The sequence below is a fragment of the Pleurodeles waltl genome, chromosome 1_1 (genome assembly GCF_031143425.1).
Source record: "Pleurodeles waltl isolate 20211129_DDA chromosome 1_1, aPleWal1.hap1.20221129, whole genome shotgun sequence".
In the NCBI taxonomy this organism is placed as follows: domain Eukaryota; kingdom Metazoa; phylum Chordata; class Amphibia; order Caudata; family Salamandridae; genus Pleurodeles; species Pleurodeles waltl.
This window is the reverse complement of record NC_090436.1, coordinates 264,681,467-264,702,869: the sequence shown is the minus strand read 5'-3', so window position 1 is coordinate 264,702,869 and position 21,403 is coordinate 264,681,467. Positions and strand designations below refer to the sequence as shown.

General features: G+C 46.3%; 1 long non-coding RNA gene across 2 annotated transcripts in view; it reads right to left on the bottom strand.

Annotated features, from left to right (window-relative positions):
* LOC138283649 (uncharacterized) overlaps positions 1–16,021 on the bottom strand; it is a 69,613-nt gene extending 53,592 nt beyond the window's left edge. Inside the window, exons 1-4 of one of the 2 annotated variants that reach the window (XR_011201284.1) lie at positions 15,872–16,021; positions 15,637–15,717; positions 15,392–15,488; positions 11,281–11,346 (exon numbers count right to left, since the gene is read on the bottom strand). This is a non-coding gene — a long non-coding RNA (uncharacterized lncRNA). The remainder of the gene's footprint in view (positions 1–11,280; positions 11,347–15,391; positions 15,489–15,636; positions 15,718–15,871) is intronic. The other variant, XR_011201286.1, reaches the window with a different exon arrangement.
* Positions 16,022–21,403: the final 5,382 nt, after the last annotated feature.

The window sequence follows — 21,403 nt, the reverse complement described above, 5'->3', positions numbered from 1 at the left end:
CATGATAATGTCTTCTATGTCTTAATTTAATGTCTTTTTGTATCACGGATAGTTCATATTTGACATTCTTGTACATCTGGTATTCATTGTCACTGTCAAGAGGTCAAGTGTGCTGGGTCCAAGACTGATGAGTAACAATGGCCCTCATTACAACCCTGGCGGTCCAAGACCGCCAGGGCTGTTTTGACGGAAGCACCGCCAACAGGCTGGCGGTGCTTCCTGGTGTATTACGACCGCGGCGGTAGCACCGCGGTCGCACCGCCGGGGCCGGCGGTTTTCTGCCACAATGGCCCCGGCAGTTGTAATCCGCCAGGGCAGCGCTGCCCAGGGGATTACGAGTCCCCCTCCCGCCAGCCTTTTCCTGGCGGTTTGAACCGCCAGGAAAAGGCTGGCGGAAAGGGGAGTTGTGGGGCCCCTGGGGGCCCCTGCACTGCCCATGCCACCGGCATGGGCAGTGCAGGGGCCCCCTGACAGGGCCCCATGGAGCGTTTCACTGTCTGTAAAGCGTGACGGGTGCAACTGCACCCGCCGCACAGCCGCAACACCGCCGGCTCCATTTGGAGCCGGCTCCTGTGTTGCGGCCGAGATCCCCGCTGGGCCGGAAACTCTGTTTCCGCCCGCCGGCCCAGCGGGGATGTCCAAATGGCCACCGCAGGAGTGAGGCCGCATTGGCGGCCGCACGGCGGTTACAACTTCCGCCCGCCAATGATGTAATGAGGGCCAATGTCTTTCAGTTTAAACATGTGACTATCTTGACTCATGGCAGTGATAATTTGCTCCAATGATAAGGCAGCTGGTGTGTTTGATTTCACAATGAAGTTTATGTAGGTTTTAGCAGTTTTGGAAGGGATGCCCTGACACTACACTTTATAGGCAGTCTGAAGAAGTAGTCAGCAGAGTTTTGATCTTTCCCTGGACGATGCACCATTGTATAGTTGCACTTTTGTAATCTTAAATCCTAACGTTCAGTATGAGGAGGCATACCACACCGACTATTCCGTATATACGGGGGCCCCCCAGGGCGTGCCCGAGAGGTTGGGGGGGGAGAGGCAGACTTTGACCACATGGTGTGGGAGTGCCCAGTACTTCAGGTTGGTTGGAAGGAGATATTGTCTATTCTGTCCCAGCTATTCGGTACGGAGTTACTCCCTACCCCGGAACTGTGCTTACTGGGTCTCAGTCCGACCGCACTAAGTGGGAAAGTAAGAGGGCGTTTCCTGGACCTAACCCTGGCCCTTTACAAAAGACTGATCTCGAAGGTCTGGAAATCCTCAGACCAACCCTCGCTGGCTGACTGGAAAAGGGATGTTACGAAATGGTCTAGGGCTGAACTACAGGTCCTGAAGGCTGAGGAGGCCAGGGGCATCCGACAGGTTCCTATTGCCCCAGCCTGGGAAGACTTAGTGGCGAACTGGGATGGACTACTCAAGAGAGCAGCATCCCCAAAAGTAGTAGTAGGAGATGCTTAGCACATTCTATGGGATTGACCCAAGGGGAAGGACCCCCAAGGGATCCCCTGGGGTATCTGAACACTCGTAGAGCCCACACTGAGGAACGCGAAACAGAAACCAACGAGCCACTAAATGCCATATCACCATTAGAAACGGGGATGAAGCAAACGGTCTATTGTCCTCCTCATACACTGGTGCGCTTGGCCTCCCCCTGCATGCTGCTATGCTTTAATTCCTTAAACATTGTTAGCTACAAATCCCACCCACAAAACGCCGTAAAGTTGTCCTCCTATTTTGCTTATATTTTTTCTCCCCCCCCCCTTTTTTTCTCTTCCCTTTTTTCTTTTTTCTCAATTTTTCTTCCCTTTCATTTTCCCACTCAAACTATAGCTTAGAACGGGTTTAAGTTGATTGATCACACACCTGACTTAAAACGATAGTATAGGATAGCGAAGAGCATAACACAGCTTGCCAAAGGGATGTGTATATTAGCACCAAGTATTAACGAATGCATAGAAAATGTTAACAATACCAAAGTAATATGCAACGAAACATGTATAATGCGTGCCACAAATGCAGACTGCTTAATGGTCACATATAACGAATGCAAGATGTTAACTCGAGCAAACATGTAAATGTAAAGCAACAAAAGGTTAATAAAATATATATATTTTTTAAAACAGTATGAGGAGGCATCTTGGCATTTGGATTCCCAAGGATGGTCAACAATGCTTGATGATCTGTCACAAGCATGAAAGGTTTTCCGTACTGGAACACATGCAAATGTTCACAAGCTCACACCATTGCTAAACCTTTCTTTTCTGGTTGTGAATAGTCATGTTCGGTCTAGGATAAACTTTTACTTGCATAAACCAGAATATGTCTTCAAACGTGTGGCTGTACACTGTATTATGCAAGTATAGTGCCTAACCCAAACGGGCTAGCATCTACAACTATCAAAATAGTCCATTTCAGTAGAGTTTTCAACAGCTTGTTTGTTTCTCTTAAAACTTCGCTTTCATTCATGTGACCAGTGAAACAAAACATTGTTTTAAGTCAACTGTTTCAATGGAGCACTCACAGTGGCAGTCTCATAGATATCCGGAACACTAACTGGCCATGCCAAGGAATGAAAATAACATGGAACATCTTGTAGGGGACTAAAGTTGACAACTGGATCAGGTGCCATGCTCCCATCGGAAAAGATATAGCCAAAGAACTTTAGCTTTGTCTTCTTAAATTCATCTCTCAGGATTTAGCATTAAACCTGCATTAACAAGTAAACAACACACTCACCTTAAAGCTTTGCCATGTTCCTCCTATGTAGTTCCGAAAAACAATATGTCATTGCTGTAGTTGAAAGCAATTACAACAGGTCTAATGCCAGCTTGAAAAATCTCAGCAGCTGATGACACTTAAACTGAGGGCCTCATTACGAGTTTGGTGGTTGGACCACCTGTCCGCCAAGTTGGCGGTCCCAAAAAGATCTCCATGTTGGCCATTTTCCAGACCGCCCTTTTACAGTCACACAGGCAGGAATGCCGACTGCCAAGCAAAAAAGGCAGACTGGCAGTGATGCGGAGGCCCAGTTCGAAACACCAGCCCGACAGCCCCGCGACCAACCACTGACCATATTACAAGCCCAAAGTCTCAGTGGTGGGTACGCATGGGGGTCAGCCAATGGCGGTCTGAACCACGGCGGTCCACGATCCCAGAAGTAATACACAACTGCACATTGGATGGATTTGAAAACACAGCTGACATACAGCTGGGCACGCCTGCAAAGGATCCTGTAAAACACCCCTTCACACACCAAAATCCTCTGCATTTTCACAGCAAGAGACAGCAAGTCAGAGGGCCATATTTATACTTTTTGACGCAAAACTGCGCTAACGCAGTTTTGCGTCAAAAAAATTAATGCCGGCTAGCGCCATTCTGAAGCGCCATGCGGGCGCCGTATTTAATCAATGACGTTAGCCGGCGTTAGCCGCCGACGCTGCCTGGTGTGCGTGGAAAAAAACGACATACACCAGGCAGCGCCGGCGTAGGGGGATATGGAGCTTGGGCGCCAAAAAATGGGGCAAGTCAGGCTGAGGCAAATTTTTCGCCTCAACCCGATTTGCGCCATTTTTTTCGACTCCCAACCCCCATAGAAATGACTCCTGTCTTAGCAAAGACAGGAGTCATGCCCCCTTGCCCAATGGCCATGCCCAGGGGACTTCTGTCCCCTGGGCATGGTCATTGGGCATAGTGGCATGTAGGGGGGCACAAATCGGGCCCCCCTATGCCACAAAAAAAAAAAAAAAAAAACACTTACCGGAACTTACCTTAATGTCCCTCGGATGGGTCCCTCCAGCCTTGGGTGTCCTCCTGGGGTGGGCAAGGGTGACAGGGGGTGTCCCTGGGGGCATGGGAGGGCACCTCTGGGCTCCTTCAGAGCCCACAGGTCCCTTAACGCCTGCCTTGTCCAGGTGCTAAAAAACGGTGCAAAAGCGGCCGTACGTCATTTTTTTTGACCCGCCCACTCCCGGGCGTGAATTTTGCCCGGGAGTGTAAATACGGCGCACATGCCTCGGAGTCAATTTTTTAGACGGGAACGCCTACCTTGCATCTCATTAACGCAAAGTAGGTGTCCACGCTAAAAAATGACGCAAACTCCATGGACTTTGGCGCTAGACGCGTCTAACGCCAAAGTATAAATATGGAGTTAGTTTTGCGTCGGAATTGCGTCAAAAAAACCGACGCAATTCCGGCGTAAACAGAGTATAAATATGGCCCAGAGTGCTTAAAAAATTAAACTCCATAGAATAGGCACCCCTTCTTATTTTTTTTTCAACATCCCATACCACACCCTGCACACACTTTTGTCCAGTCACATCCTTTTGCACTTCCCCTCTTTAATAAGTTACTGTAATTTGTAATTCTTGTAGCCATGGCACACATTAAAAATCCATGTTTCACATGTTTCACTGATAAAGAGTTGAGTCATGGTGGTGGAATACAGCCACAATTGATCAGTGCCCAAGTCCAGCACAATGCTCTCCGTAGGAAAATAGAAATATGGGATAGGATAGTCAATAGAGGTGAATGCTATAGACCACACCTTGCACACAAAGGAGGACATAAGGAAGAGGTGGAACGACCTCAGGGACAAGGTATTTTCCCTGGTCTGCAGGCACCAGCTGCAAGCCAAAAAGATTGGCAGTGGCACTCCCACTCCTCCCTCACAACTCCATCGCTGGGAGGAGAAGGTCTTGGCCATCCTACATCCCAAGGGCATGACTGGAATACCTGGGGGAGTGGAGTCTGGTAAGTTACAACACAAAAAAGTCACACAAATATCATGTCATGCATGATCACTGCCCACCTTTTGCCACCTTTACTGTTGCTCCACTTACCAGCCCAGTGTCCACATGTCCAAAGACCCTTGTCTAGCATCTCACAATTAAAGTAGACTCACCTAGGGGAAAAACATCTGTGTATAGTGTGTGTAGTACAGAGACTGATATGACTAACTCCCAGGAGGCACTGTTCCTGCCAAAAACCAGACCAGTGTCCACTGCTCCAAAGACCCCTGTTTGTCAACTTCCAATTGAAATGTACTCACCTGGGAGGATAACATTTGTAAATTGTGTGTAGTACAGGGACTGTCATGACTTCTAAGGCCAGGAGGCACTGTTATTCCACTCAGCCAGCCCATTGTCCTCTGCTCCAAAGACCCCTGTTTGTCAACTCCCAATTGAAGTGTACTCACCTGGGAGGATAACATTTGCATAGTGTGTGTAGTACATGACTGCTAAGGCCAGGAGGCACTGTTACTGTTACACCATTCAGCCAGTCCAGTGCCCTATGCTCCAAAGACCCCTGTTTGTCATCTCCCAATTGAAGTGTACTAACCTGGGAGGGTCATTTTTCTATAGTGTGTGTAGTACAGGGATTGACCTGACTACAACTTGTAGCAGGCATTACTTCTGTAACTCCAAGCACCAGGCCAGTGGTCATGTGCTTAAGAACATCTATTAGTGAACTCTCAATTGAAGTTGGGGAGAATATTGGTCAAGTGTGTTTACTAGAGTGAGGGATATGACTGCAACTCACAGCAGACCATGTGTCTGTAATTCAAAACACCTTCTCCAAAGACCACTGTTCATCAATAACAAAATGAAGCTAACTCACCTGGGGGATAATATTTGTCAAGTAATGGGGAGAAGTGAGAGTGACAGGACTGCAACTACCAGCAGGCACTGTTCCTTCAACTCTAAACATTAGACCAGTGTTCTCACCTCAAAAGACCTCTGTCTTAAATCTTATTGAAGTGTACTCACCTGAGAGAAAAACATTTGTAAAGTGTGTGTAGAAGAGGGAGGGATCTGATTGGTAATACCAGGTGTCCCTGTTTCTGGAATACCAAACACCAACACTGTATTCTCTTGTCCAAGGACCCCTGTGTCTTAAATCTCAATTGAAGTGTAATGACCTGTGAGGATACCATTTGTACAGTGTGTGTAGTAAAGGGAGGTACATGACTGCACCTCACGGGAGTGTCTCTACCGGTCACTATAACCCCAGTCCACTGTCATCTTCTCCAAAGACTCCTGTTTGGAAAATCACATAAGAAATGTACTCACCGGGAGATGACATTTCTCAATTGTATGAAGTAGGGGGAGTGACATGACTGCTAAGGCCAGAAGGCTCTGTCTCTCCAATTCCAAGCACAAGCCAAGTGTACACTTGTCCAACTATCCTTGTTCATTGACTCACAATGGAAGTTCACTCTCCTGGGAGTATCACATTTGGCTAGCGTTGGGAACTTTTGGGAGTGACCCGAATGTAAAGCCCAATGCTCCCTGTTTTGCTCCAGTCACCAGCCCAGTGTATACTTGCCTGAATGCATCTGTTGGTGAACTCCCAAAGGACATTTATTCACCTGGGAGAATAACATTTGTCTAGTTTTGGGAACTAAGGGAGTGACCTGAATGTAACTCCCAGGAAGCACTGTTCAAGTGACTCCAAATAGCGGAACAGTGGTCACCTAAAACCCTTGCCTAATCACTCTCAAATGTTGTTTACTCACCTGAGAGGGGCCAAGAAATAGATCATGTTCATCTCAGATGTGGCAGGCCACCTAGCTCAAACTTGAATTGCTAAGCCAAGATGAAAATATTGAGGACAGGAGGGACAGCTAACCCAGTGTGCAACATAAATCAATCAATCAAGGATTTGTAGAGCGCACTAATCACCCATTAGGGTCTCAAGGTGCTGGGGGTGGGGGGGGAGCTACTGGTCGTAGAGCCACGTCTTGAGGCGTTTCCTGAATGTCAAGAGGTCTTAAGTCTGGCAAAGGTGGAGCGGTAGGGAGTTCCAGGTCTTGGCGGCTAGGTGAGAGAAGGATCTTCCCCAGCGGTGGTGTGGCGGATGAGGGGGATGGAGGTGAGGGCGAGACTGGTGGAGCGAAGATTGCGGGTGGGGGTGTGGAAGGTGAGTCTGTCATTGAGGTAGGTTGGGCCTGTGTTGTGGAGGGCCTTGTGTGCGTGGATGAGGAGTTTGAAGGTGATCCTCTTTGATACTGGTAGCCAGTGAAGGTCTCTGAGGTGGGGGGAAATGTGGTTGCGGCGTGGGATGTCCAGAATGAGGCGGGCGGATGTGTTCTGGATTCTTTGCAGCTTTGTTAGGAGTTTGGTTGTTATTGCTGCATATAGGGTGCTTCCGTAGTCCAATCGACTGCTGACCAGGGCGTGGGTGACAGTTTTCCTGGTTTCGACTGGAATCCACTTGAAGATATTGCTGAGCATGCAGAGTGTTGTAGCAGGAATAGGAGATGGCATTGACCTGCTGAGTCATGCTGAGTGTGGAATCCAAGATGAAGCCTAGGTTGCATGCGTGGGTGGTGGGTGAGGGCCCGGTTGCTAGGGAGGTGGGCCACCAGGAGTCATTCCAAGTTGAGGGGTTGTGCCAAAGATCAGGATTTGTGTCTTGTCTGTGTTTAACTTGAGGTGGCTTGATTCCATCCAGCTGGCGATGGCGTGAAGTCCGTTGTGGAGGTTGTTCTTTGCCGTTGTAGGGTCTTTCGTGAGGGAGAGGATGAGCCGAGTGTCGTCTGCGTAGGAAACCATGTTGATGTGGTGGGTTCGTGCGATGTTAAATGAACAACAAGCCCTCAAGATGCATCACCAGAATGGTATTGGCTGCAGACACATTCACAATGCATTGACCATGTGATGACTCCAATCACATATATAACCAACTCCTGGGTCATCCTGCATAACAATCAATGAGGCCTCAAAAGGGTCTAAGCCACATCCTGTCCAGCCACTGTTTTTCCTGCACTGGTGGCAACATGTATTTCTCTACCCACCATCCCAAGTGCTAATGAACAGCTAAATTCAGCAGCTGCTTGACTCAAATGGAATTGACATGCTTCACAAATGTCAGGACAATACAACCAATAGCGTGGTACCTGCCACAATAGGATAACCTGCAAATCAGCTATGTACACAGGCTGTGCAGAATATCACTGTAAACCTTTGGAGGTAGATGTCACAATACAACCAGTAACATTGTATCGATCACATCAATAGATCGAGCTGCCACTGGTCCCACAGAGCTCACAGAAGAGACTGCCACTACCCCCATGGATGAAGCCCTCAGTGAAGATGACACTCTTGTACATCTGGATGTAGAGGATGGTACATGCCCATCTGGACATCCTGGTCAGACCCCCTACAGTGAGTCTCACCATGGCCACATCAACACCCCCCAGCCCAGTTGCCTCAACCCCAAGGGCAGCAATTTGCCTCTCAACCTGTGTCCCTAGGATTGTGGCAACCATCTTGTGCCCCCAGTCCAGGATTCTGAGTCGCAGCACAATACCTTTGACAATGATGGTCCTGGAACCAGTAGTAGGGAGAACCCAGTGGCAAGGGCACAGACCCGTGGGTGTAGGGTGTGTGGGAGGGAGGGCCACCATGGTGAGACCACTGGGGATGCTCCTGGTCAGAACACCATAAAGCCACATCTTGGGAGTCTATCATAATGCCCAAGGCATGATGGACTTGGTTCTTTCTGAACTCTGGGAGATGAAGCGGCTCCAGAGGGACAGCCATATGCTTCAACAGTGGGGGGCCACCAATACCAACCGGGTCTCCCTAATGGGGGTGTTAAGGGACACTAGCAGTCCCCTTATCACTGATATCAGCAACATTCTACCCATTCCTCGAGCACAGAAAAGATACGCCCTTCTTCATCTGTGCCAGCCAATGGAAGGGAGACCCTGTCAGGAGAAGAACCTGCCCCTGATGCCCCTGCCTCTGTATCAGCAACCCTCCCCCATGCAGGTGGGTACATCTTGCTAAAAATCAAGGAGGTGCAGATGGCCATACACTGACCACTGCTAGCAAGTGACCACTTCCTGAAGAAACTCCTTTGTGTGCCACATATTCACTTTATTGACTGTTCTTCAAGCACATTCCATTTTCTATGGGAGGAGTACACTGGACTTTGGACTTCCAATGCTGTGGCATCTACTACAATGATTTCATCCACCATGACTGAACCCTTCACTTTTCTGTTCCGTCATGTCCCTTATTTTTATTCTATGCACACATTTACAATAAATACCATCTATCACAAAGTTTGTGCCTGCTTGATTCTGTTTCAATTGTTCCATTGTAGAGATGTAAGACCATGTGAAGAAAATGATAGACACATTATACTAGTGCAAGGAGGGGTGTGTTACATGTACAGTGTCCTGCTAAGGATTGCAATCAACACACACAAACACATTGGTACAAGTGTCTGGTCATACCAAAACATTTTTTGCACATAGGCTGTCCATATGTCAGGACTGTCCTAGCCATGAATGGCTGACTCTAATTGTGTCAAGGTAGAGATCCAGAGGTACAGTCCCCCAGATCACTGAAGGAAGGGTCTTGTCAGACATTGTCCTCTGGAATAGGTAAACAGAGAAGTGAGTGGTGTCATCAGCTTGAACCTTATCACGTACCAAAAACAAATATTCTAACATCACATAAATCAAGAAAGAGACAGAGGGCAGTACAACAGTCCCTGATCACAGGTCCACCATAATCCAATGACCATGCATCTTGTGGCATGACAAACATATGTTGGTGTAGTGGCACAGGCACAGCGCCCCTCCATTAACAAAATATATATACAGCTACATACAGGTCATACAAGAAGAGTGTTAACCCTATATGAAGAGTGACAGCCTGGCTTGCACTTTATGACAATATAATTCATGCCCACATGATCACACGCATGATACAATCGGCCCAACACAGCACAATAAACAAATATATTGTGCACTGCTGACCTTCTACCTAAACACTGTTGTAGCTGCCTCAGCACAGGTCTCATACACCTCAAATCTGTGATGTAAATTACCTGGAACAATCCATGTTCACTTCCCATGTCATAACATCCCCTGCCAATGTAACATCTTTTAAATGCTCACAAGGGCATTGTGTGATGGTACCTGTACAAAGACAATCAAGGAGGATAGATCTGAAAAAATAACTATTACACAAAACGCAGAGCAAACCTCTGGAAATGAAGTCACATTGCATGAGACTGACACAAACACAGCAGCTACATCAAGGTGGGGATATGTCAAAGGCTAACTCTTCAAGCACCCTTTGGCTGACTATTGCAGAGCATTAGCTCCTCAGTGTTTTAACAAAACACTCTACTCCACACATTCTGACAACTATAGTTCTTTCTACAGTCATTACATCACATGACATACACTCAAGAAAAGGAGTTGTTGATGAGATCTTCCCACAAATCAGCTCCTTCCTCTTCACCACTGTCATCCTCACTTTCCATTTCAGGAGGCTCACCCGGGGGCACTGCAGGCTCCACCTCTGGGATGTAAGGGATATTCCTCCGCAGGGCAATGTTGTGGAACATGCAGGCCACAATAATTAACACTTTACCAGGTGATTATAGGAGGGCTCTACCAGTGTGGTCAAGACAACTAAATCTGGCCTTCAGGAGCCCAAAAGCCCGCTCTACTACCTGCCTCGTTCTTGAATGGGCCTCATGGAAGGGGACTTCCCCCGGCATAGTTGGATTCCTGATTGGCGTCAACAACCAAGGACGGTTTGGAGGTGCAGAGTCTGCAGTTAACTAATGGGACATATGTGCAACTATGAGTACCTTGTCTCAGAAATGCCACACCAGACATTGCACAAACACAAACAGGACAGATGTGACTTACCAACCAGTCAGGCCCTCTCTGGGTACAGTTGTAACGTGAGCTAGGGGACAGTGCTGTTGCACATAATGAGGGCATCATGGACTGACGCAGGATAATGGGAACCGACCTGTGAAATGTATAGGTCTGCCAAACATACAACCTGGACATTGATGGAATGGAAGTTCATTCTGTTGCGGTATACTTGTTCACTGGCATGTTCACTGGCGTGCAGTGGATCCAAGCCAACATGTGTGCCCTCAATGACCACCACGACATGTGGGATATGTGCAAAATCATAAAAGTCAGCCTTCACATGGGCTAAATCCTCACATCGGGCAAAACTGGATATAGCTGTCAATGTATTTCAACATTGCTGAGAGGACATCCTTCAACACCAGGCTGAACATAGTTTGGGACATACTACCAGTTAGGGCCACTGTATGTTGGAAGGACCCTGTGGCTAGGAAGTGCAACACTGACATGACTTGTACAATGGGTGTTATGCTGGTTGGATAACTAATAGCTGGCATCAGATCTGGCTCTAACTGATGACAAAAGTCCACTATTGTTTGCCTATTCAGATGGTAAAGGGGGATTAGGTGTCTTTCTTACATGGTCTGAAGGTCTGGCAGTGGACGGTAGACAAGTGGTTGTTGCATCCTCCTTCTCCCAGGGTACCTGTATATGACAAAAAATGTGTTCTGTTATTAGTCATTGTGTCTACATCAACATACATGATGCATGCCAAGGATAACATGTGACAAGACAGTTTAGAAGGGATAGACATGGCAAACAGTACACATCACAGCTGCTAATGACACAAGGGTCACATGTTACCCCCTTGGACCTAAATCAAAATTGTACATCACAGATGTCACTTGGAATGTGACTGGATGTCTGGAGCACAAAAATGACCTTTAACCGGTGTGGACTGTACGCACTGTAAATTGCCATCTGTGCCCTGCAACATATTACAATGGGGTTTGAGTAGTAGGACCAAAATGACAGGACAGGACAAGCAGATGTTTGTGCTCAAAACAATATTTTCTTAGGTGTGACGCAATTATTAAAGCCCAATCCCACACTTAAGCCCTCTAAAATGGTGGCTGCCTGACCTATTCCACTGGACATTAGGCACCGCCTGCAACCGCTGGCAGAAGTCGTCATGGTGGTAGGCCGTTGCAACCGTGGCGGACACAGCCATAGGCTAAGACTGTTGCCAGTGGCAGTCGTGAGCCCTGACCACCATGTTCTGCAAAATCCCTCACTTGACTCCTGACCCTGCTGTCAGCAACACCTCCACTACCGAGCTGCTGTGTTTCCCCCCCTGGAGGAATCATGCCATATCCACCAGGTGATAGGGTCCCTGCCTTATCACCAGAGGAGTTGGAGAGGCTATTGACTGAGGTCCTACCCCTTTATGGACAGTTCTATGGTGCACCAGAGAAGCAGGTAAGTGCCTCATGTGCACAGTTTTCTCTATACTTCACCATCCTTTCCCTCCTCATAGGCTAGACTGTACCCATGTGTGCCAAATTTAATAGTCATGTGCCAGTGTGGCATCAATGGGAGAATCAATGTGCAGGTAATGGTGGCCAGTGCCATATGTTGAGTGCATTCACTGTGTGGTTTATGCGTTTTTTTGTTAACTGATCCAGCTTGTGTTGGATGCACAGAACTAGGCAACATTACCGCCATCCATTGGCATCTCTTTCCTCATGAATGTTGTATATGTGAGACAATAAGTATGTACAGGACAGCATGAGCTGAGTATGCATGTTGTAGATGTCAGTTCTGAGTAATGTGAGCCATGTGTATGTTCCCACAGAGATTTCTTCATCCATCTGCTCTTGCTAGACTGTTGCTTGTAAGACATGGCACCATCCTCCCTGCCCTTCAGGTTGGCAGAGACACCACATGCCAATTTGCTTTTGGCTGCATGATGTACTATTATGCATGGTAGTGATGGGAATGTGGTGTCATATAGGTTATGTCTGCTCAGCAGAGACCAGAACCTGTCACATGTATCTCCCAGTTTAGGTCTTAGTCTAGACTGGGGAGGGGTCACTGTGGCTGTGCAACTGTGATGCTGTGCCCACTCCCTGTACCCCTGCAGATCCTGTCATGTGGTCAATATTGGGCTCTGTTATAATATGCTGCCCAGAGTGGCCCATTCCTTTGATTAGATTGTGAATGGGTAAAGGTATGGGTTACTGATCTGTGACAGATGTTCACTTAGCATCATTGTCAATGTGTGCCTCTGACTCCTGACAGGCCCCTTTTTTCCACAGCCCTTTTGTCATACAAGTCATTTTTGTCCTGTGCATGCTCATTTCATAACTGACATTTCCACAATGCAGACATTGGCCCTCATTATGACCCTAGCAGACGGCGGTATTATGGAGAAAAGTACTTCCAACAGGCTGGCAGTGCTTTCCCCCAATATGACATTGGTGGTTTGGCTCAAGCCAAACCACCAATGTACCACTCCGTCCATCATGGCGGTGACAGCAGCCGGGCTGAAAACTTCAATCTCCAGCCAGGTGGCCATCACTAGCCCGCCCGTGGGATTATGACCCCGCCTACCGCCATGGTTTTCGTGGCCTCCTTACCGCCACGAAAACCATGGCAGTAGGCACTATTAGTGAAGAGTAAAACTAAATTATGAACCACAAAAATTGATCATGAGAATGATATTCCTCAAATGCCGTATCGCAAAAAATATCAATATCCATAATTTTGTATGTCATATACAACAACAGTTTTTAAATGTACGGTTTGGGCTACAAACAGAGTAGGCTAACAGGATAGAAGATCTATCAACAATATATATTTTTATTCAGTTCATTTACAACATACTAAAGATATAAAACCAGATACAAAAAGAAGGACGTTAACATTCACCCAATTCAGTCATTCCACATTCATACCGGGCTAAAACCTCAAAAAGTACAAAGTGCAAAAGTTACAAAAATGGCAATATAATAATCCTAATATCATACACTTAGGGGCATATTTATACTCCGTTTGTGCCAGAATTGCGTCGTTTTTTTTGACGCAATTCCGACGCAAAACTAACTCCATATTTATACTTTGGCGTTAGACGCGTCTAGCGCCAAAGTCCATGGAGTTAGCGTCATTTTTTAGCGTGGACACCTACTTTGCGTTAATTATATGCAAGGTAGGCGTTCCCGTCTAAAAAATCGACTCCGAGGCATGTGCGTCGGATTTATACTCCCGGGCAAAATTCACACCTGGGAGTGGGCGGGTCAAAAAAAATGACGTACGGCCGCTTTTGCGCCGTTTTTTAGCGCCTGCAAAAGGCAGGCGTTAAGGGACCTGTGGGCTCTGAAGGAGCCCAGAGGTGCCCTCCCATGCCCCCAGGGACCCCCCCTGTCACCCTTGCCCACCCCAGGAGGACACCCAAGGCTGGAGGGACCCATCCCAGGGACATTAAGGTAAGTTCAGGTAAGTGTTTTTTTTTTTGTGGCATGGGGGGCCTGAGTTGTGCCCCCCTACATGCCACTATGCCCAATGACCATGCCCAGGGGACAGAAGTCCCCTGGGCATGGCCATTGGGCAAAGGGGCATGACTCCTGTCTTTGCTAAGACAGGAGACATTTCTATGGGGGTTGGGAGTGAAAAAAAATGGCGCAAATTGGGTTGAGGCAAAAAAATTGCTTCAACCTGACTTGCCCCATTTCTTGACGCCCAAGCCCCATATCCCCCTACGCCGGCGCTGCCTGGTGTACGTCGTTTTTTTTAACGCATACCAGACGGCGCCGGCGGCTAACGCCGGCTAACGTCATTCAATAAATACAGCACCCGCATGACGCTTCAGAATGGCGTTAGCCGGCGCTAATTGTTTTGACGCAAAACTGCATTAGCGCAGTTTTGCGTCAAAAAGTATAAATATGGGCCTTAATACAATAACCAAATAGAATCCAAAGGTTACATATTGCTCCCCAACATAACAGACTTAAGGATTGATACAAATCCAACAATGTTGGTATAACTGTCTTGTACTTAGATCTGGAAGGAATGAATGTCCATGAAATATGATAATATTATAATCTCAAATGAGATTTAAAAGGAACCTATGGCCTACGCGCGTTTCGGTATTCCTCTATTATGGAGGTCACCTTCATCAGGGCAGTTCCAAATATTGCAAACCATTGCTGATGCAGTCCCAATAGCCGGACATTCTAGTACTGTCTTGTGCCAAATTCTGGGTATGTGCCACAAATTCGCATGATATCTAATAAAAATAATTATAAAAATAGGATATGTAAACCAGTAAGTTCTAATTGCAGCTTTTTTTATTGTTTTAAGTATATATACTTTTGTATATTGAGACCCTTAGTCAGTTTAAAAAAATAGAGTACTGACAATTGAAGTGATAGTCCATACCACCAGAGAACAAACCATGCATAGATAGACTCAGTCTAAAGAGTCAACAATACTCAGAGAAGGATTACTGACATGCCAATACAAAGATGTATTGTTTAAAAGATGCATCGGTATAGCTATTGGGTGCCAAGAAGTGAACTGATTATAGAATGATAGATCTAATAGAAAAATGTTATATAGGAAAACCATACTATAAATTGGTTCCTCTTGTTAGCCCCAAACTTATGCGAAAAGCACCCAAGTGTTCTGTGAAGTTAGTAATAGCAAATATTAATTGTTTATTTTATATTTTTTTATTTTTTTTAGAGGGTACCTGTTACAGCAGTCTGGTATAGTTTCTAATATGGAAATATTTCATTATCAAGGCAGCAGCAATGGATATCCTTTGCCGTCAATAAAGATTCAAGGATCTGATGGAAAGAAAGAGACTTCGATCAATGTTACACCGACTGGGACCAGGGAGAAGAGAAGAAAAAACCACGCTGAGATAGAGCTAATTATACGTCGGAGATAAACTAGAATAAAGAGGCTTCTTAGATAGACAAGACTTGTAGTTACCTGGAATCATAATAGCAGAAGCCAAGGAGGAAATACTACTTCCTTGTCTTCGAATATGTCCCAAAATTGTTTCACCAAAATCTTCATAAGGGGACAGGAACATGGAAATAAATAGAAAGGCTATTTAGCTGTTATTCTACATGAGACTGATAAACGTAAATAGGCCTAATTAGAGAAAATATCGTAATGTTAGAGGCTAATAACCCCATAAAAAGGAAGGATCATTGCGTCTTACCTGGGGTCTAGGAGGAATAACATTCGGTCTCTAGTGCGGACGCCCGACTAGAAGGAGCCTTTTTATATTCGTTGTTCCATCGATAATAGGAAAAGAAACACTAAAATGTGCGCAGGAATCAAAGAGCGCATAGCGTTCGCGGGCGCCATATTGGAATAGTCGGAGTTGCGAATCTCTACTTTCAGGTCGCCCAAAACAGACTGGGATAGCCAGCGCCATATTGGAATGGTCAATATAGGTGGAATCAGCCATTAGATCACCTCGATGTAGTCCAAATATAGTGAATAACCATTTCTGTTCGTATCATTGATTTAGTATGCTAAAGAAGGCCCGATATAGGCACTCAGCATGGAGCATCTTGAGCTACTGAATATTACAGAAGAAACAAATAGGGTTCCCAAGTATGTTAATAAATCTGGTCTCAACATTATAGAATCATGATCTATCTATATGACGAAATTTAAAGAGAAGGAAAATAAAAATATAGTGAAAAAGACTCTATCATATGGACAATGGAAGGAAATAGAGAGAGAAGAAGGAAAGACTAAGAAAAAAAACGTTATGTTGATATGGACATGAATTCAAGGGATTAAAAAAGTATTTTATATTGCATTTATTGATCTAATCAAATGATGGCATTTTCCCATGGGACATATTCGTTCAAACCTCTGTCACAACTGTCCAATATGAAAATCCAATACACTTCCCGTTTTTTCCTTATTAGGTTCCCTTCAGTCAGATTGGGTCTCTTGATCTTTTCAACTACTGTCCAAGTTAGGTCCTCTACTTTGTGTCCATGATGTTTCCAATGTTGGACTAACGGAGCACCTTCCTTACCATTCCGTATATTAGACATATGTTCTAGGATTCTTAGCCTAATCTCTCGGCCTGTTTCACCAACATAGACAAGAGGACAAGGGCAGCAAATCAGATAGACACAGTTAGTTGTTCTACAATTGGTCATATCAGTAAACTTATAGGTTTTCTGTTTCCATTGGAAGGAGTCTCCCACTATGGCCCCAGCACAGGCCTTGCAACTACCACATTTGTGGTTACCTTTGATCAGCTGATTTCCACAGATAGATTTCTGACAGAAGCTCTCATTTTTTGGACAGGAAGCTCTGATTAGTTTATTAGAAATATTTAGATTTTTCCAAAAGGCTAAAAGCGGACGTTCCAGTGGTACCTGATTGGGATTGCTGTTGAGAATATTCCAATTAGCAAGAATTATTTTTCTGATTTTTTCGTTTAAATTGGAATGTTGAACTACACCTACCATTTGGGATTTTGAGTTTTTGTTTTGTCTGTCGAACATACTGTCCCTATTGTAGTACTTGGCTCTTTTATATGAGTCCTTGATGAGTCTTCTGGGGTAACCTCGTAACAGAAATTTCTGCTACTGATAGGGGTCTTCCCTGCCCCCTCCCACTTCCCCAGATTTCTCCACCACTCCAACTCCCCCTCCCTCTCCAGACCCACCCCCAACATACACGCACCCTTACGCACCATCACACACACTCATACACACACTCATACCCATATGCACCCACTCATGCATACATCCATTCACACACACATCCAAACACACTGACATACATACAAACACACACGCATTCACACAACACAATACACGCACTCACACGTCCTCACATACCACACGCAACGCACACCCGCATTCACGCACACACAAACATACACACCCCCCCCCACATACACACACAACACTCCCTCCCCTGTCGGAGAACCCAGCTTACCTGATTTCAGGGGGTCCTCTGGCAGGAGATGGGACAGGGCGCTGCTGCCAGCAGCAGCATCTGCCAGCAGCAGTGTCCATCAGCAGAACACTGCCAGGCCGTATCATGGGTCATGATACAGTCTGTGGCGGTCTACTGGCGTGGCGCTGCTGCTGGCAGCAGCTCCACCTTACTGCCATCTGCCGCCATGACAGCAGCTGGAATTCCACCATCCTTCTGGCAGAATTGCGGCTAAGGTCACAATATATCAGACGGATGGTAGCTGCGGTGACGGTCTTTGGCGGCCATCGCCACGGCGGTAGGCGGTTCTTACCGCCAGGGTCTTAATGAGGGCCATTGTGTTTGATTCCTGGGAGACCATGATATGGACGATGCATGCCTTTGTCTGTTGGATGCCACCTCTGTAGGATGGACACATATGTCTAAAAGCATGCTCTGTGGTACAGATACATAACACAGAACCCCACCCCCTGAAGTGGCATGAGTCTGCATTTCTTATTACAAATGTCAACACGTGAACAGGCTAGACACATTCTTTACCCACCATGCCAGTCCCTTCATTTTCATCCATGTGTGGTGTTTGAGGTTGTACTCTGGCAGTAGCCTGTAGGGACTGTATGCAGAGAGTCATTCCCACAGCATGTGAATGTGGTGGTCCATTTGTGCTTCTTTCAGAAGGCATAGAGGTCATGATGTGTCTCATAGTGGCTCACATCTTAGTCAGGTTGCTAGAACATGTCCCATAAGACGTCAGTAAGCCTGCCTAGTCATTGTAGGGCCTGACCAGGGTGGTGGGTTGGTCTGCAGATTGGGAAATGTTTGCCTGTAGTTATGGCCCTGTACTTATTGGCTTGTATGTGTCGCACTTAAGGCTTATTGGCAAAATGGGAAAGTTCAAGTTTGATGTAACTGACATATATGTGACTCAACCAGTTGTGATTAAACTTGGGTTCATGATCTCTTGATTTGTTTTTTGCATCCATGCATGTCAACGCCCTTCAAAAGAAAAGAACATGGAGAGCCATTGCCAAGAAGGTGCCGATCCCGGGGTCCACAGTCAATGGAGCACTCACTGCAGGAAAAGGTGAGAGGGCCTGAGATGCTGGGCCCGAAATATCATGGAGGTCCAGCTGGGGCTGTCCCCCCACTGTGGCAGGGTGACCATCAAACCATGACCCCCTAGTGTCCCACATTATGGCGGTGGTTCATCCAGAGCATGATGAGCGTTTGAGGGCAGCACAGCAGCTTCAAGTGGGTCAGTACAGGGCATATACATGCCTGTCATACTGCTAAGTGATTGAGTGAGGTTCTGACTGCCCTCCCCCAACAATAAGAGATGAGCCATTAGTGACACAGTAGATGAGAGATTGTTTGTGTAGAGATTTCATGTGTTTTATACTGATACGCCTTGCCTATTGTACCAGGGACCTAGGACAAAACTGGGTGGAATCTTCAAACCACTTGCTCTGAAAGGACCACATATGGCAGTGTACACTTATCAATCATGTACTGTTTGTTGTTGTAGTGTGTGTATTTTCTATGCAACAGATCACTACTCCTCAGTGTTCCAGGTCTGTGTCTGTGTAAATGTGTATGTTGGCATCTGCCACCCAAAAGCTTGTTTTCTTCAGTGTATGATGTGTGCTGGTGCCTCACTACAGTCTGTTATGTGAAGGTGCCCAGCATACATGTGACAGGGCTTACAATGTTTTTTATATGAAGCTATAGATCACTATATTCCCTTGGTAAGTGGGAAATGTCCATTGACATGAATTCTGTGCCACCACTGTCACCAACATTCCTTGTGCCTACATGTCATCCTGTGTCCCTTTCTCTTTAGGAATCATTTGCAAGCTGCAGTTTCATGCATGGTCTACCTATGTAGATGGGATGATGTCTGTATTCACTCACGTATATGTGCATAGAAAACCGTTTGTGGAATAGTACATTTACAATGGGGTTACATTTCAGGTTGTGCCACATACAGGAGGAGTGTGTCACCATTGTATATTGTTTCAAAAATTCCCTCATTCATCATAATTTGTCATTTGGCATGAGCAATGAGGGACATGACAGGTAGACCTAGAGTTTAGGGCCACAATGTGTATAGCTATGACCTTGATGTAGCATTAGGTAGAAAAATATATTGCACATGTGTAATGGTTAAGGTATGTGCCGTGACTGTTACGATGCATCATGGAGTGACTTGCAGTTATGTTTTGGACACATGTGTTTGGGTACAGGCATTCATCCACAGACAGACGTCTGTGTTTGCATAACCATGATGGGGACAGTGATGTAGCATCCCATTGAGCAACCTGTTGAGGGCCTTCTACAAACCCTTGTACCTTCTGTGTCTCTCCAACATGCAAATGACTAATGGCTTCTATTGAAGCACTCGGAAAATGTAATTGTGAGGGGTGCCAGACATTAAAGGTGATTAGACTGGCACTTTCTGATTCATTGTGTTCTGTATTTTGGGGACTTCTCTCCCTTGCATATTGCATATTGAAAGTGTTTATTTCCATGCCATATGTGATCTATCTGAGTAACATTAATACTACCCCCTGGACTCTACTGGGACAAATATCACTTGATGAAGTGTACATTGTTGATATGCTTGCAGTGTGACATGGGTATTTCCATTTCACCTTCTCCAGACTGTTGTACTTTTCTCATCAACATGGCAGAATTTTGGAGCATCATTTCTTATTTATGGGTCAATATGTGTGTGACAAATACCCCTACCTACCAACAGATCCACAAGCATCCACCTCAACAGGCACCCACACAAACACACGCACCACAAAACACACTGGCATGGATACAAAGAACAGCCACCCACAGACTCAACAACAGTAATACTTTTCCTGGACACTCCCACCACCCCCACCGTAACACACACAATATCAAGCATACCCACAGGCACCACACCAACAGTCAGTGACACACCCACCACACCCATCACCTGCAGACACCACCCAGCAGACCCCCAGATATCCACCACAAGCACCACATCTGCAGACACCACAGCAAGACACACAGACACACAGACACACAGACATACATCCCATTCAGCATACCCACAGTCACCACCCCAACAGACACACACACATCCACTACTCCATCCCCAAGCCTCTCCACCTCCCATACACCCAAGACACACAAACACTCTCGCTCACCGATCCAAAGGCCAGCATACGTCCCAGAAGCACACACCCATGACATCCACACCAATTCAGCCTACAACCACTCCCTCTACCTCCAAATCCAGACCCCCTTCTGATCTCCCTTATGATGACCATCCCTGTGTCCCTCAGAAAGTTTTTTGTTTGACCTGGACCTTTACCCTGTTGCCTCCACCCCCATCCCAAATCCAAGAGGTCCCCACCCAGCTTCCAGGCCATCCCTTCTGCCTTCAAGGCCTCCCATGCCCCCCTGCATGCACCCATACCTCTCCCTCCCAAGAAGAGGCCCACCCCTTCCAAAAAGAAGACCACCCCTTTCAAGCCCAAAACCCCCCTCCCAAATCCGACCCCTCACCAGACAATCCATGAGGTGCCTGCCTGCCTACCCTCTTGGTGACCTTTCCTGTGGAGGTTCCCTGGCAGTTAAGGTGTCAAGTCTGAGCACAGTGATGTGCATGGACATTTGATCATTGACTGGTCAATTACCTTGGACATTTTACATTTTCTTAAAAACTAAACCCAAACAGTTGTTTTTTTGGGTATACATTTATCCTGCAATTCCTTTTCTACTTTTATGTTGTTTCTGAGTG